The sequence below is a fragment of the Orycteropus afer genome, unplaced genomic scaffold (genome assembly GCF_000298275.1).
Source record: "Orycteropus afer afer isolate SDZICR_OR568_19922 unplaced genomic scaffold, OryAfe1.0 scaffold00424, whole genome shotgun sequence".
NCBI lineage: Eukaryota > Metazoa > Chordata > Mammalia > Tubulidentata > Orycteropodidae > Orycteropus > Orycteropus afer.
Window position 1 is genome coordinate 2,391,006 of NW_006922011.1, and position 16,514 is coordinate 2,407,519.

Sequence of the window (16,514 nt, forward strand, 5' to 3'; positions counted from 1 at the left end):
GTGGGCCAGGAGGAAGAGGCAGAGCTGAAACCCAAGGTAGAGGGGATTTCACTCTGCCTCTAGAGCCTGGCACCAGGAATTGGGACTTCTAACCTCAAAATTGTAAGAGAATAAACTGTTTATTAAAGCCATTCCATTTGTGGTATTTCTGTTAGAGCAGCACTAGGTAGCCAAAACAGTATACAATTAATTTATATGAAGCCTTCAAAATATTTGTGTCATTTTGTAACCCAAACAGCTGTGTAAGAGAGTTCTACTTGCTACACATCTTTATGTACACCTAATATGTCTCTCTCTCTCTTTTTTTTTTTTTTTAAATGTTAGCCTTATTAGTGAACACATAATAATTTTGGGGGGTTTTATTTTGAGTTTTTCCAGTGACTACTCATTTTGAGTACTCTTTCATTGCTTATTGATAAGGTATTTGTGTGTATGTGTGTGTGTGTGATGTCTTTTTAAGATTATGGCTACGTTTTTTCTAGTAGGAGTTCTTTATATATTCTGTATAAAATCCTTTGGTAGACACATATATTGCAATTATTTTCTACCAGTCTGTGGTTTTCTCATTAATGGTTTATGAAGTACACATAAAAATAAAAGTTTTTAATTTTGATAAGTCAAAATTTTCAATTTTATTTATTTAAATACAATGCATTGAAATAAAATTTATGTACAGTTAAATTCACAAAACTAAAGTGACATGTGTCAATGCTTTTTTTTTTTTTTTTTTTTTGCAGTGTTCCCTCACCTCCTCTCCCACCCTGGTAACCAACAAAGAAAGCGTCCTTCCCTATATAAAACTTTCCTTGACTTTCCACAATAATGAACCAATATTATATTTGTCCTTCTATGACTGACATTTCACTCAGCATAATGTCTTCCAAGTTCATCCATGTTATACAGTGTTTTGCAGATTCTACATTTTTCTTTAGTGTTCTGTAGTCCATTGTGTGTATGTACCATAGTTTGGTTATCTATTCTGCCGTTGATAGGCACCTAGGTTATTTCCCTCTTTTGGCTATTGTAAATAGTACTGCGATGAACGTGGGTGTGCTTATATCTGTTCTTGCCCTGGCTCTCACTTCTTTAGGATACATATCTAGCAATGGGATTGCTGGATCAAATGCTATTTCTAATTCCAGCTTTTTAAGGAATCGCCATACTGTTTTCACACTGGTTGTATCATTTGGAGAGTCCAATCTCTCCACATCCTTGCCAGAGGTTATTAGTTTCTGTCTTGTTGAACTTTGCCACTAGTGCTGGGGTGAGATGATATCTCTTTGTTGCTTTGATTTGAATCTCTCTGATGGCTAATGATTGTGAACATTTCTTCATGTATTTGCTGGTCACCTGAATATCCTCTTTGGTGAAGTGTCTATTCATGTCTTCTGTCCATTTTTTTAATTGGATTGTTCATCTTCTTGTTGTTGAGGTGTTGAAGTTTTCTATACATTCTAGTGATAAGTCCCTTGTCAGATATGTAATTATTGATAAGTATGAATTTGTTGCTGTCATTTTGTTATGTGCTTTTTCATGGTGCTCCTGATTTCTTTGTCCCATATAATTTTTCTGTGCTGACCTCGTTTCATTTATGAATCATATTATTACTTCCTTTGTTGCTATTGGTTTAGTATTTGCTAAATATTTGTTAAGGTCCTCTTTTTTACTTTGCTGTGAAGGTTTATCATTTTTCTTTGAGGTTACCCTGTGATTTATCATTTTCTTCCCAAGTTTAGAACAATCCGTTCTATCTTGCAGTTGTCTTGACTTCCCTACCATTTAGAAGTTCTGTAACTACGCAATTTTTTCCCTCGTTTTGGTTTGTAGTTGTCTTCATTTGTCAATTGATGTCTCTGATTCTCTGTTTACAATCTTGCAGGCTTATTTACTTTGGATACTTGCACAACTGGATTGGTTTCTGGGTTATGTCATCAGGTATGTTAATGGTCGGTTGTTGTTTGCTGTTGTTGGTTCTCTGTCCAAAGGACTTCCTTTAGTATCTCTTGTAAGGTTGGTCTGGTTTTAACAAATTCCCTTAATTTCTGTTTATCTGGAATTGTCCTAATTTCACCATCATATTTGAGGAACAATTTTGCTGAGTATATAATTCTTGGTTGGAAATTTTTCTTTTTCTGGATTTTATATACCACCTAATTATCTTCTCACCTACATGGTTTCTACTGGGAAATCCAAGCTTAGTCTTATTACTTTTCCCTTGTAAGTAACTTTTCATTTCTCCCATGCTGCTTTCAGGATTCTTTCTTTGTCTTTGGTTTTGGTGAGTTTGATGATGATATGCCTTGGTGATTTTCTTTTGGGATCTATCCCGTTTGGGGTTCATTGGACTTCTTGAATGGATATATTCCAATCTTTCATCATACCAGGGAAATTATCTTCCAACAAGTCTTCGACAATTTTCTCTGTGGTTAAATTTGTCTCTTCCTGTTCTGGAATCCCAATTACATGTAGGTTACTCCTTTTGATAGTATCCCACATGAATCTTAGTCTTTTTTTTCATTTTATTTTGATCTTTTTTCTGATTGATCCATTTCCAAAGAAATATTGAGATATTTGTCTTCAATCTCACTAATTCTGTCTTCCATTGATTCAATTCTATTTCTTTGCCCTTTCAATGTGTTATCAATTTCTGAAAATTTAGTATTAATCTTCTGGATTTCTATCTGTAGATGTTGTATCATTTCTAATATTTCCTTTATTTTGTCATTTTTTTCTTATATTGTCTTTTGAAATTGTTCCAGGGTTTTCTTCCATTTTGTCAGTGTTTTCCTTGATCTTTCTCTCAATCCTTTGAAGGTATCTAAATATAATTCTTTTATATTCCTTTCAGGGAGTCCCAAGGCTGCTTCTTCCTCAGGGATGTTTTGGGTCTGTATCCTGGTCTCTTGTTTCTCCTGGTTTATCTTGCTTCTTTGTGTGGACTGTGATGCTCTGTTGTCTCCAAGGCATTGTGATATTTTTGTGCTTATATTTAATTGGTGATTGTATATTGGAATGACTTGCCCATGATTTTTATTTTCTTTGTTTTGTTTGGATGTTATCTGTGTAAGCAGAGTACTATGCTCCTCTATTTGCTAGTTGGCAGCACTTACATACTCATCACCTGTTTCCTTTCCTATTGTTAGCCTCCCTTGGAAAACAGAGCCTATTTTTTAGGTCCCTGGAATCTGAACGAGAATGCTGTCACTTCAAAATCCAATATGGCCACCGTTTGTAACCATTCAAAATGACTGTGCCCTCATTCAGTTTAAATATCCAAAATGGCTACCACTTGTAAATTATCAAAATGGCTATACCCTCTGGAAAGCTGAAAGTCCACAGCTTAGGTTATCTCCTTCCTTACTATTTCCCCTTCCTAGTAATAGGCCACCACCACATTTGTCCCTGCAGACCTTGGAGACCAGGACTCATCTTTAGGTCAATTCTCAGGTCCCAACACCACTTGGAAATATTCAGGCTGTTGGTCCTGTCAGAGGATCTGACAGTCCACTGCTCTGACTGTCTTCATATTCACTGTTTTCACTAGTTGGTGATGAATCCACTTCTGTGTACTTCCTTTCAAAGCTCAGGGCTCCAGGATTATCTTCTGTATCTCTGTCAATTGGTTTCTCTTTTCTTTGTTGAAGAGAGTCTGTGTAGTTTGTTTGCCTATCCTGCCATCTTACCAGAAGTCCCCTTAATTTTATTTTTGTTTTATGTTCCAAGTTTCTTTTCAAATTTCGTCAGACCTTCATTCTTTCTTCCCACTAGAGAAGATAGATTAGTTGTATTTCTCTCTGATTTTTTTTTTAATATGAAATTATTTATTTTGCTCTGATTTTTGAAAGATAGATTTGGAGTGTATAGTTATAGATTTTCTCAGAATCTTGATGAAAATATTCTGAGAAACTTGAGGTCATGCTTGACACTTCTGCTTCCCAGAAGTCCCATATGTAATCTGTCAACAGACTCTGCCCATTATACTTTAAAATGCATCCTGAATTTGATTATTTTTACCACTTCTTTTCTCTTTTCCTGATCCAAGCCACTATACACCCCCTTTTCACTTATTGATATGGTTAGGTTCCAAAGATTAGATTGTTACATGAAAATCAGTGTTATGTGCAATGAAAGAAGACCACGTCACATCACAATATGGAGGATGATTACATCATTACATAGCTACCAAATTACATTGTTACAAAACTACCAAACTACATCATTACATAGGTGCAAAATTACATCATTACATAACTGCCAAATTATATCATTACATAATTACCAAACCACTGAGAATTATAGCACAGATAAGTTAACACAAAACAAACTATATGTCTGAAAAGTTGAAAAAGTTCAATGAAATAACTGTATATTTACAATGATTGCACACTGAGATAATGAAATAATAGGTTCTCTGACTGACTACTCTATTTTCACCTGAAGGTGTCATATGAACACACTGGTGGTCCTGTCTACACAATGGAAGGACAAAGCATTGGTAATTTGTATGAATGTTTTAGCATATATCTAAAAGTTTGAGATTACCCAATTTTTTAGTGGAGTTGTATTTTAAAATTTAGTTGAAAGAAATAAAATCTGTATATTAACTTGAACTTTTTCTTTTTTTTTTTTGTAACACACTTGCTATGCCTTTAACTTCTGACTGATCTTTCTAATATCAAAATCAGGTGAATTGCCTTTCCACAAGCTCTCAAAAATCAGGCTAAAATATACAATTTCCTGACTTATTGGTTGACAGTATTCATATCTTTTCTAAAAATCTTACAGACTCCCTGAAAGTTAAAAATGACTCAAATTAATTTTATTCACTGAAAATTCCCTCTAGAGATATAATTTCACCCAGACAGATTGTCACATTTCATACTATCAATAAATTAGAGGTAGAAAGAACCTACTATGTTATTATAACTATCCAAGTAGCAAGGAAGGAATGTACCTGACAGTATATCATTTTGGTATATAATTTATCTTGTAATAACACTTGGAAAAACCTCTAATGTGCTTGCAAAATTGTCAGATGTCAGAGTGATTTTTTTTTTTTTTTTTTAGCATTTATCTAAAGTGAAGAATATGAGTATATAAATCAATCTATCTCAGTTGACACATACAGACTGAAAAAGAAAGTGCATTGGGGCAGACACAACTAGGCTTCAAGGTGAAAGCCAACTTTTAGAATCCCATAGTTGCCATTCTTTTTCAAACTCTGCCATTTAATAGCTGTATACATGCACATGGGGTCTCCATGAGTCAGAGTCAGTCAGAGAGCAGCTTCTAACAACATAAACATAGATGAAGGTATGAAGAATATAACAGGAACTGAATTCATGTAACTCCTGATCTTTGCCTGTCTAATATTCCAGTAAATTTGATCAAAACCTAACTTTTATACATTATAAATATAGACATAGTTTAGAGCTTAACAAGACAATCTATTGGCAATATTGGAAAAAGATGTGCTTCTAAATAATATATAGTAATGTTAAGATATTATTGTTTGTATATACCATACTTTAATAATCAGTCTAAAATATGAATATATGCTGGCTTCTGATTCTCTGGTTGTTTCCTGCAGATATATTTTCTTTCTTTCTTTCTCTTTCATCCATCAAATATATTCTTCTAGAGAAAAGGTTACAGTTACAATGTTTTTTTTTTTTTTAAATGTATCATCCACAGCAACTCTGTCACAGTACTGAAAGACACCTTTAATTCCATTTTTGCATGATATCTCTGTCACAGGATTTAGTAGCTGTTGATTACTAATATTTTTATGTAAGAAAAGACTCTAATAGAGAACTTTAAAATGCCTGGAAACAATGGCCTATTAATTGTCCTGAACACTCTCTTTTGTTAAACTATTTTCAATCTTTGGGCTATGAATCTATCTCCCTACCATCCCCCTGTATGAGAAAGAATTTAAGATGACTGTACAGTTAGCACTTTCACTTGTAGCTGAATCTAGAACTTAAGGCACCTAATTATTCTGAATCAGAGCATCTGCAAGATTCCTTTTATTTAAGTTTAAAAAGACTTCTCTCACACTCTGGAAGAAGATATATGTGCCATTTTTAGGGTCAGAAGACCACTAAGGAATATGACTAACATGAATTCCTCCCACCTTTCCAATTCCCTATTAAAGATAGTCTCCTTTTCTGTCTTTGTGTGCCTTGCTCATTAACCACCTGTCATTTTTTTAGGACTTTACAATTTCTGGGAATTGTGCCAGGTTCTTGAGGATGCAAAAGATGAATGAAATAGGCTGATTATCTTTTAAAACACTTAAAGTTAACCTCTTTGACTTACTCCTTCCTCTGGTATTCTGTTTATACTACTTTCCTCTTTTGAGTGATGTCTTTTTCTCCTATTTAATTTCTGGCTTCTGATATCTCTCTCCATTCACTTGTTTGAGATACCATTTATTGTATGATGATATATGCCATATATGCACCACTCATCTGTCAGTTAATTTTACTGTGGTGGCTTGTGTTTCTGTGAGGCTAGAGGTTATGCCACTGGTATTTCAAATAGTAGCAGGGTCAATCTTGGTAGACAGGTTTCAGAGGAGTTTCCAGACTAATACAAATTGGGAAAAAGGACAAGCACAGCCAATTCTGAAAAAATTGGCCACTGAAAACATTATGAAAAGTAGTGAAACTCTGTCTGATATAGTAAGTGAAAACTTTATGAAGAACAGTGAAATATTGTTATAGTGCTGTAAGACAAGCCTTTCAGGTTGGAAAGCACTAAAAACACAACTGGGAAAGAGCCACCTCCTCAAGTAGAGTCCACCTTAATGATGTACATGGAATAAGATTTTGGGACATAACATTTGCTGATGGGGCATAACTCAAAAGGGGAAGAAGTAGCTGCAAACATTAATTGTAGGAATGTGGAATGTATGGAGTATAAACTGAGGAAAAATGGAAGTTGTCAAAAATGAAATAGAACATATAAGGATCAAAATTTTAGGCATTAGTGAGATTAAATGGACTGACATTGCCCATTTTGAATCAATCATATGATCTACTATGTGGTAAATGACAAATTGAAGAGGAATGGCATCACATTCACTGTCAAAAACAGCATATCAAGATCTACCCTGAAATGCAAGGCTGGCAGTGATAGCATAATATCCATATGTCTACAGGGAAGACCAATTAATAATGCTATGATTCAAAATTATATACCAACTACTAAAGCCAAATATGAAGAAATTCAAGATTTTTACCAACTTCTGCAGTCTGAAAATGACCAAACAAGCAATCAAGGTATATTGATTATTACTGGTAATTAGAATGTGAAAGTTGGAAACAAAGAAGAATCATCCCTAGTTGGAAAATATGGCCTTGGTGATAGAAATGATGTTAGAGATTACGTGATAGAATTTTGCAAGTCCAATGACTTACTCTGCACTGAAGGAATTGGTAAAGAACAAGGCTCCAGGAATTGATGGAATACCCATTGAGATGTTTCAACAAATGGATGTCATGCTGGAGGCACTCAGTTGGCTATGCCAAGATATTTGGAAGATAGCTACTTGGCCAACTGACTGGAAGAGATCCATATGTGTACCCATTCCAAAGAAAGGTGGTTCCACAAAATGTGGAAATTATAAAACAATATCACTAATATCACAAGCAAGTAAAATCTTACTGAAGATAATTTAAAAAAATTTGCAGTAGTATATTGACAGAGAAGTTCCAGAAATGCAAGCTGCATTCAGAAGGTGATGTGGAATGAAGGATATAAATGCTGATGTCAGATGGATCTTGGCTCAAAGCAAAGAATACCAGAAAGATGATTACTTTTGTTTTATTGACTATGCAAAGGCATTAGATTGTGTGAATCATAACAAATTGTAGATAACATTGAGAAGAATGGGAATTCCAGAACACTTGATTTTACTCATGAGGTACCTGTACATAGATCAGGAGGCTGTCATTCAAACAGAACAAGGGGATATTGCATAGTTTAAAATCAGGAAGGGAGTGTGTCAGGGTTGTGTCCTTTCACCATACTTATTAATCCGTATGGTGAGTAAATAATCTGAGAAGCTGGATTATACAAAGAAGAACATGGCATCAGGATTGGAGAAAGACTCATTAACAACCTATGATATACAACTTGTATATCAAGATGACTTGAAGCACTTACTGATGAAGATTCAGGATTACAGTCTGCAGTTTGGATTACACCTCAGTATAAAGAAAACAAGAATCCTCACAATTGGTCTCATAAACAGCTTCTTGATAAATGGAGAAAAGATTGAAGTTGTCAAGGGATTAACATTACTTGGTTCTACAATCAGCACCAATGGAAGCAGTAGTCAAGACATCAGATAACGTATTGTATTGAGCTCATCTGCTCCAAAAGACCTCTTTTAATAGTTGAAGAGCAAAGATGTCTCCTTGAAGACCAAGGTGTGGCTAACCTAAGTCATGGCATTTTCAATTACCTCCTATGCATGTGAGAGCTGGACAATGAATAAGGAAGACTGAAGAAGAGTTGATGGTTTTGAGTTGTGTTCTCAGTGAAGAATGCTGAGAGTATCATGTTAATACTACTATCATTCAAATTTACACATCAACCACCAAAGCCAAAGATGAGGAAATTGAAGAATTTTACTAACTTCTAAAGTTTGAAATCGACTGAACATGAAGTCAAGATGTGCTGATTATCACTGGTGATTGACATGCAAAAGTTGGAAACCAAGAAGAATCACTGATAGTTGGAAAATTTGGCTTTGGTGATAGAAATAATGCTGGAGATCTCATGATATAATTTTGAAACACCAGTGACTTATTCATTGTAAATACCTTTTTTCATCAACACAAATGGTGGTTATACATATGGACTTCACCAGGTGGAGTACACAGAAGTCAGATTGACTACATCTGTGCCAGGAGACAAAGGAAAAGGTCAATATCTTCAGCCAAAACAAGGCCAGGAGCTGATTGTGCAACAGACCATCAACTGCTCATATGCAAGTCCAAGTTGAAGCTGAAGACAATTAAAAGAAGTCCTCAAGAGTGAAAATATGACTTTGATTATATCCCTCCTGAATTTAGAGACCATTTAAAAAATAGATTTGATGCATTGAACACCAATTACTGAAAACCAGATGAATTGTGGGATAACATCAAGAACATCATCCAGGAAGAAAGCAAGAGGTCATTAAAAAGACAAGAAGAAAAGACCAAAATGGATGTCGGAAGAGACTCTGAAACTCGCCCTTGAATGAAGAGCAGTTAAAGCAAATGGAAGAAATGACAAGATAAAAGGGCTGAACAGAAGATTTTAAAGAGTAGCTTGAGAAGACAAAGTCAATTATTATAATGAAATGTGCAAAGACATGGGGTTTTAAAGCCAAAAGGGAAGAACACAATCAGCATTTCACAAGCTGAAAGAACTGAAGAAAAACTTTAAGCCTTGAATTGCAGTATTGAAAGATTCTATGGGCAATATATTGAATGATGTAGGAAACTTCAAAAGCAGATGGAAGAAATATACAGAGTCACTGTACCAAAAAGAAGTAGTTGATCTTCATCCATTTCAGGAGATGGCATATGATCAAGAACCAATGGTACTGAAGGAAGAAATCAAAGCTGCACTGAGGAAAGTGGTGAAAACAAGGCTCTAGGAATTGACAGAATATCCATTGAGATGTTTCAACACACAGATGCTGCATTGGAGGCACTCACTCAACTATGCCAAGAGATATGGAAGACAGCTACCTAGCCAACTGACTGGAAAAGATCCACATTTATACCCATTCTGAAGAAAGGTGATCCCACAGAAGGTGGAAATTGTTGAACAATATTATTATCACATGCAAGTAAAGTCTTACTGAAGACGATTCAAAAACAATTGCAGCAGTGTATTGACAGAGAACTTCCAGAAATGCAAGCTGGATTCAGAAGAGGACTTGGAATGAGGAGTACATTGCTGATGTCAGATGGATTTTGGCTGAAAGCAAAGAATACAAGAAAGATGTTTTTTTGAATGAAGATGCATTTGATTGTGGTGTTTTTTTTTGTTGTTGTTGTTGTTGTTTGTTTTGTTTTTGTTATTGTTAGGTGCCATTGAGTCACCTCTGACTAATAGTGACCCCATGTACAGAAGAATGGAACATTGCCCGGTCCTGTGTCAGCTCCACAATCCCTGCTATAATTGACTCCATCATTGTAGCCGCTGTGTCAATCCATCTTGTCGAGTGCCTTCCCCTCTTTTGTTGACTTCCACTTTACCAAGCATGATATCTTTCTCCAGGGAATGGTCTCTCCTTACAACATGACCAAAGTAGGTGAGACAAAATCTGGCCATTCTCACTTCCAAGGAGCATTCCACCTGCATTTCTTACAGGACAGATTTGTTAGTACTTTTAGGAGACCATGGTACGTTCAGCATTCTTCACCAGTACTACAACTCAAAACCATCAACTCTTCTTTGGTCTTCCTTATTCACTGTCCACCTCTCACATGCATAAGAGGTAATTGAAAATGCCACGGCTAGGGTTAGGTGCACTTTAGTCTTCAAGGAGACATCTTTGCTCTTCAGCACTTGAAAGAGGTCTTTTGCAGCAGATTTGCTCAATGCGGTAAGTTATCTGGTGTCTTGACTACTGCTTCCATTGGTGTTGAATGTAGAACCAAGTAATATGAAGTCTTTGACAACTTTAATGTTGTCTCCATTTATCATGATACTGGTTATTGGTCCAGTTGTGAGGATTTTTGTTTTCTTTATATTGAGGTGTAATCCATACTGCAAACTGTACTCTTTAATCTTTATCAATAAGTACTTCAAGTTATCCTCACTTTCTGCAAGCAAAGTTGTGTCATGTGTATATCACATGTTGTTAATGAGTCTTCCTCCAATCCTGATGCCATGTTCTTCTTATAATCCAGCTTCTTGGATTATTTGCTCACCATACACATTGAATAAATATGGTGAAAGGATACAACCCTAACACAGTTCCTTCCTGATTTTAAACTATGCAGTATCCCCTTGTTCTTTTCAAATGTCAGCCTCCTGATCTATATACAGGTACCTCATGAGTACAATTAAGTGTTCTGGAATTCCCATTCTTCTCAATGTTATCTACAATTTGTTATGATCCACACAATCAAATGCTTCTGCATAGCTAATAAAACATAAGTAAACATCTTTCTGGTATTCTTTGCTTTGAACCAAGATCCATCTGACATCAACGATAATATCCCTCATTCCACGTCCCCCTCTGAATCCAGCTTGCATTTCTGGAAGTTCTCTGTCAATATACTGCTGTAACCATTTTTGAATTATCTTCAGTAAGATTTTACTTGCTTGTGATAATAACAATGTTTTATAATTTCCACATTTTGTGGAACAACCTTTCTTTGGAATGGGTACAAATATGTATGTCTTCCAGTCAGTTGCCCAGGTAGCTATCTTCCAAATCTCTTAGCATAGCCGAGTGAGTGCCTTCAGTGGAGCATTCATTTGTTGAAACATCTCAGTGGGTATTTCTTTAATCCCTGGAGCCTTGTTCTTCACCACTTCCTGTAGTGCAGCTTTGACTTCTTCCTTCAGTACCATTGGTTCTTGATCATATGCCACCTCCTGGAATAGATGAATATTGACCAGTTCTTTTTGGTACAGTGGCTCTGTGTATTCCTTCCATCTGCTTTTGATGCTTCCTGCATCATTCAATATTTTGCCCTTAGAATCTTTCAATATTGCAACTCGAGGCTTAAATTTTTTCCTCAATTCTTTCAGCTTGAGAAATGCCGAGTGTATTCTTCCTTTTTGGTTTTCTAACTCCAGGTCTTTGCACATTTCGTTATAGTAATTGGCTTTGTCTGCTTAGGCTGCTCTTTGAAATCTTCTGTTCAGCTCTTTTATCTTGTCATTTCTTCCATTTGATTTAAATACTCTCCATCCAAGAGCAAGTTTCAGGGTCTCTTCTGACATTTATTTTGATCTTTTCTTCTTTTCTCATCTTTTTAATGACCTCTAGCTTTCTTCATGGATGATGTGCTTGATGTCATCCCAGAATTCTTCTGGTTTTCAGTAATTGGTGTTCAATGCATCAAATCTGTTTTTTAGATGGTCTCTTAATTCAAGAGGGATATATTCAAGGTCATATTTTCACTTTTGTGGACTTCTTTTAATTGTCTTCAGCTTCAACTTGGACTTGCATATGAGCAGTTGATGATCTGTTCGACAATCAGCTCCCGGATTTTTTGGCTGAAGATATTGAGCTTTTCCATACTCTCTTGCCACAGAAGTAGTTATTCTGATTCCTATGCATTCCATCTGGTAAATTTCACTTTTCTAGCCACCATTTGAATTACTGAGAAAAGTATTTGCAATGAATAAGTCATTGGTCTTGCAAAATTCTATCATGAGATCTCTAGAGTTATTTCTATCACCAAGGCCAAATTTTCCAACTACTGGTGGTTTTTCTTTGTTTCCAACATTTGCATTCCAATCACCAGCCATAATCAGCACATCTTGATTGCATGGCTGGTCAATTTCAGACTTCAGATGTTGGTATAAAAAATCTTCAATTTCCTTATTTTTGTCTTTAGTGGTTGGTGTGTAAATATGAATAATAATAGTATTAACTGGCTTTCCTTGTAGTCATATGGATGTTATTCTATCATTGACAACATTGTACTTCAGGATAGATCTTGAAACATTCTTTGTGATGATGAATGCCACTCCAGTCCTCAGTCTGTCATTCCTGGCATAGTAGATCATATAGGTGGCTGATTCATAATGGCCAAAAACAGTCAATTTCAGCTCACTAATGCCTAGGATATCAATCTTTATCCATTACATTTCATTTTTGACAACTTCCAATATTCCTAGATTCTTGCTTCATACATTCCATGTTCTGATTATAAATGAATGTTTGCAGCTGTTTCTCCTCAGTTTGAGTCATGCCACCTCAACAAAGGAGGTCCCAAAAGCTTTACATTATCCATATCATTAAGCTGATGAGGCACCTCTTTCCCAGTTATATTTTGAGTGTCTTTCATCCTGTATCGTACATTTTTTCAGGGCTATTCGTTAAGTTGTCCATTAATGTATCAGACAGTGTTTATCTGCTACCCATAAGGTTTTTCCAGGCTAATTCTTTGAGAAGTTGATGGCCTCTTCCTTCTTCCAAGTCTTTCTCAATCTGGAAGCTCTGCTGAAACCTATTCACCATGGTCAACCCTGCTGGTGTTTGAAACCCAGGTAGTACAGATTCCAGCCCCACAGACCCCACCCAAGTCAGGAAGCAATAGTGGGAAAAAGCCAGCACCAATGGCTGGAAAAGGTAGGAGGAAGGTGAGGAAGTGGACAGAGAGGATTGAAATAGTTAAGAGAGACAAACTTGTCTGTTTGTCCTGCTGTGGTTCGATAGTGTGGATCATAACAAATTATGGATAACATTGAGAAGAATGGACATTCCAGAACACTTAATTATACTCTTGAGGAACTTGTGCATAGACCAGGAGGCTGTTGCTTGAGCAGAACAAGATGACACTGCATAGTTTAAATCAAGAAGAGAGTGGGTCAGAGTTGTATCCTTTCACCATATTTATTCAACCTGTATGCTGAGCAAATAATCTGAGAATCTGGACTGTATGAAGAAGAGCATAGCATCAAGTTTGGAAGAAGACTCATTAACAATCCGTGATATACCGATGGCACAACTTTACTTGCTGAAAGTGAGGATGACTTGAAGCACTTACTGATAAAGATTAAAGACTACAATCTGCAACATAAAGAAAACAAAAATCCTCACAACTGGGCCAATAAGCATCAAGAAAAATGGAGAAAAGATTGAAGTTGTCATGGACTTCATATTACTTGGTTCTACAATCAACGCCAATGGAAGCAGCAGTCAAGACATCACACAACATATTGCATTGGGCAAATCTGCTGCAAAAGACCTCTTTCAAGTGCTGATGAGCAAAGAAATATCCTTGAAAACTAAGGTACACCTGACACAAGTAATGGTATTTTCAATCGTCTCATATGGATGTGAGAGCTGGAGAATGAATAAGGGAAGACAGAAGAAGAGTTGATGGTTTTGAGTTGTTGTGCTGGCAAAGAATGATGAAAGAACTGTGGACTGCTAACTAACAGAATAGAACTAACAAATATGTCCTGCAAGAAGTGTAGTTGGAATGCTCCTTGGAGGCTAGGACAGCCAAACTTTGTCTTACCTACTTTGGTTATGTTGTAAGAAGGGACCATTCCATGGAGATGGATATCATGCTTGGTAAAGTAGAGGGTCAACGAAAACGGCAAAGGTCTCAACAAGATGCATTGACACAGTGGCTACCATGATGGTCTCGGGAATGGAGCTGGCACAGGACCAGGCAGTGTTTTGTTCTGCTGTACATAGGGTTGCTATGAGTCAGATGTGACTTGACAACACCTAACAACAATATAAAGAAAATAAAAGTCCTCACAAATGGACAAATATGCAGTATCATTATAAATGGAGAAAAGAAATATTCAGGGATTTCATTTCGCTTGAATCCACAGTAAATACCCATGGAAGCAGCAGTCAAGACACCAGATGTTGTCTTTCACTGGGCCAATCTGCTCAGTTAGAGACCTCATTAAAGTGTTAAAGAGCAAAGATGTCACTGTGAAGACTAAAGTGTGCCTAACCCAAGCCATGGTATTTTCAATTGCCCCATATGCATGTTTAACAATGAATATACATGTTGAACAATGAATGTTAAACAATGAATAAAGAAAGTAGAAGGAGAGTTCACATCTTTGAATTGTGGTGTTAGCTAAGAATACTGAAAATACCACTGACTGCCAATTTTGTCCTGGAAAAAGTGAAGTCAAATGCTCCTTAGATGCAAGAATGGCCAGACTTTGTCTTAACCACTTTAATCATGTTGTCAGAAGGGACTTGGCCCTGGAGAAGGATATCATGCTTGGTGTAGCAGAGGGTCAGTGAAAAAAGAAAACATTCAATAAGATTGATCGACACAGTGGCTGCAACAATGACATCAAACACAGAAAAGATTGTGAGAATGGTACAGGACTGGGCCATATTTTGTTCTGTTGTACACAGATAGAGTCAGACCTGACTCAACAGCACCTGGCAACAATAACAAGAGCATATACTATACATACACTGATGATTTATAAGTGTATATTTCTGGCCTCTTAGTTCCTCTGAACTCCAGATTCCTGACTCAGTCCTGCTTCTTCCTTCCATACCTTCATTAAGAAATAGAATGATCTTTTAAATGATTAAGCCAGGTTATATCATGCTGAGGTGGAAAACCTTGAATGGCTTTCCACTTTAATCATAATAAAAGCCCAAGACTTTACATTGATCAATATCTAGACTTTTACTCTGATCTTATTGTCAGAGAGAAATGACTATTCTCAGTCTGGAGTATTCTTTCCTATTTATCCATATAGATTACTCTCTTATCACAATCTTTTATGTAGTTTCTCAAACATCTTCTCAGTGAGAATCTCCTGGAAACACCATCCCTACTGAAAAATCGAGACCTTCTGTTCCTCTCCCCAAAGTAAAGGCAAATCTGCTGAAAAAAAAAAAACAACCTCTTTAAAGTGGTGAAGAGCAAATATGTCACTTTGAAGATTAAGGTGGACCTAACTCAAGCCATGATATTGACAGTTATTCCATATGCAGGTGAAAGCTAGGCAATGAATAAGGAAGACCAAAGAAGAGTTGATGCTTTTGAACCATGGTGCTGGTGAAGACTACTGAAAATACCACGGACTGTCAGAATAATGAACAAATCTGTCCTAGAAGAAATGTTGTCAGAATGCTCCTTGGAAGCAAGAATGACCAGAATTTGTCTCACTTACTTTGGTCATGTTGTCAGAAGGGGTGATTGCCTGGAAAGGAAAGGAAATCAGTAAAGTGGATGATCAACAAAAGAGAAGAAGACCCTCAACAAGGTGGATTGACACAGTGGCTGCAACAACGAGCTCAAGTATAACGAGAATTGTGATGATGGTGCAAGATCTGACAGAGTTTCATTCTGTTGTACACAGGGTCTCTATGAGTTGGAGGGATACAAAGTATTCCTTTACTTTCTCTTCTTAACACTGGTCAGTACCTAACATTATGTGTGTGTTGTTGTTGTTATGTGCCATCAATTTTGACCTGACTCATAGCAACCCCTCTTTGCATTTCTGAGGCAGTATCTCTATGGAAGTAGATTGCCCAACCTTCCTTCTGAGGAGTTGCTTGTGTCAGCCTTCTGGTTAGCAGTCAAGTGCCTTAGGCACTATTCTACCAGAGCTCCTACATTATGCATACTCAATTTATTTAGTACCTATTACCCACTATGGTCACTTCAATGTAAGTTTCATGAAGCATGGCTCTAGTACAGTTGTACCTTTCCCTGCTGCATATCCTTGATATTGACTTACAACCCAAACCCGTGGAAATTTCTCACTTTGTAAAAATTGTATTGGTATCATTTTTTGTTCAAAAAATGTTTCTCTTTGTG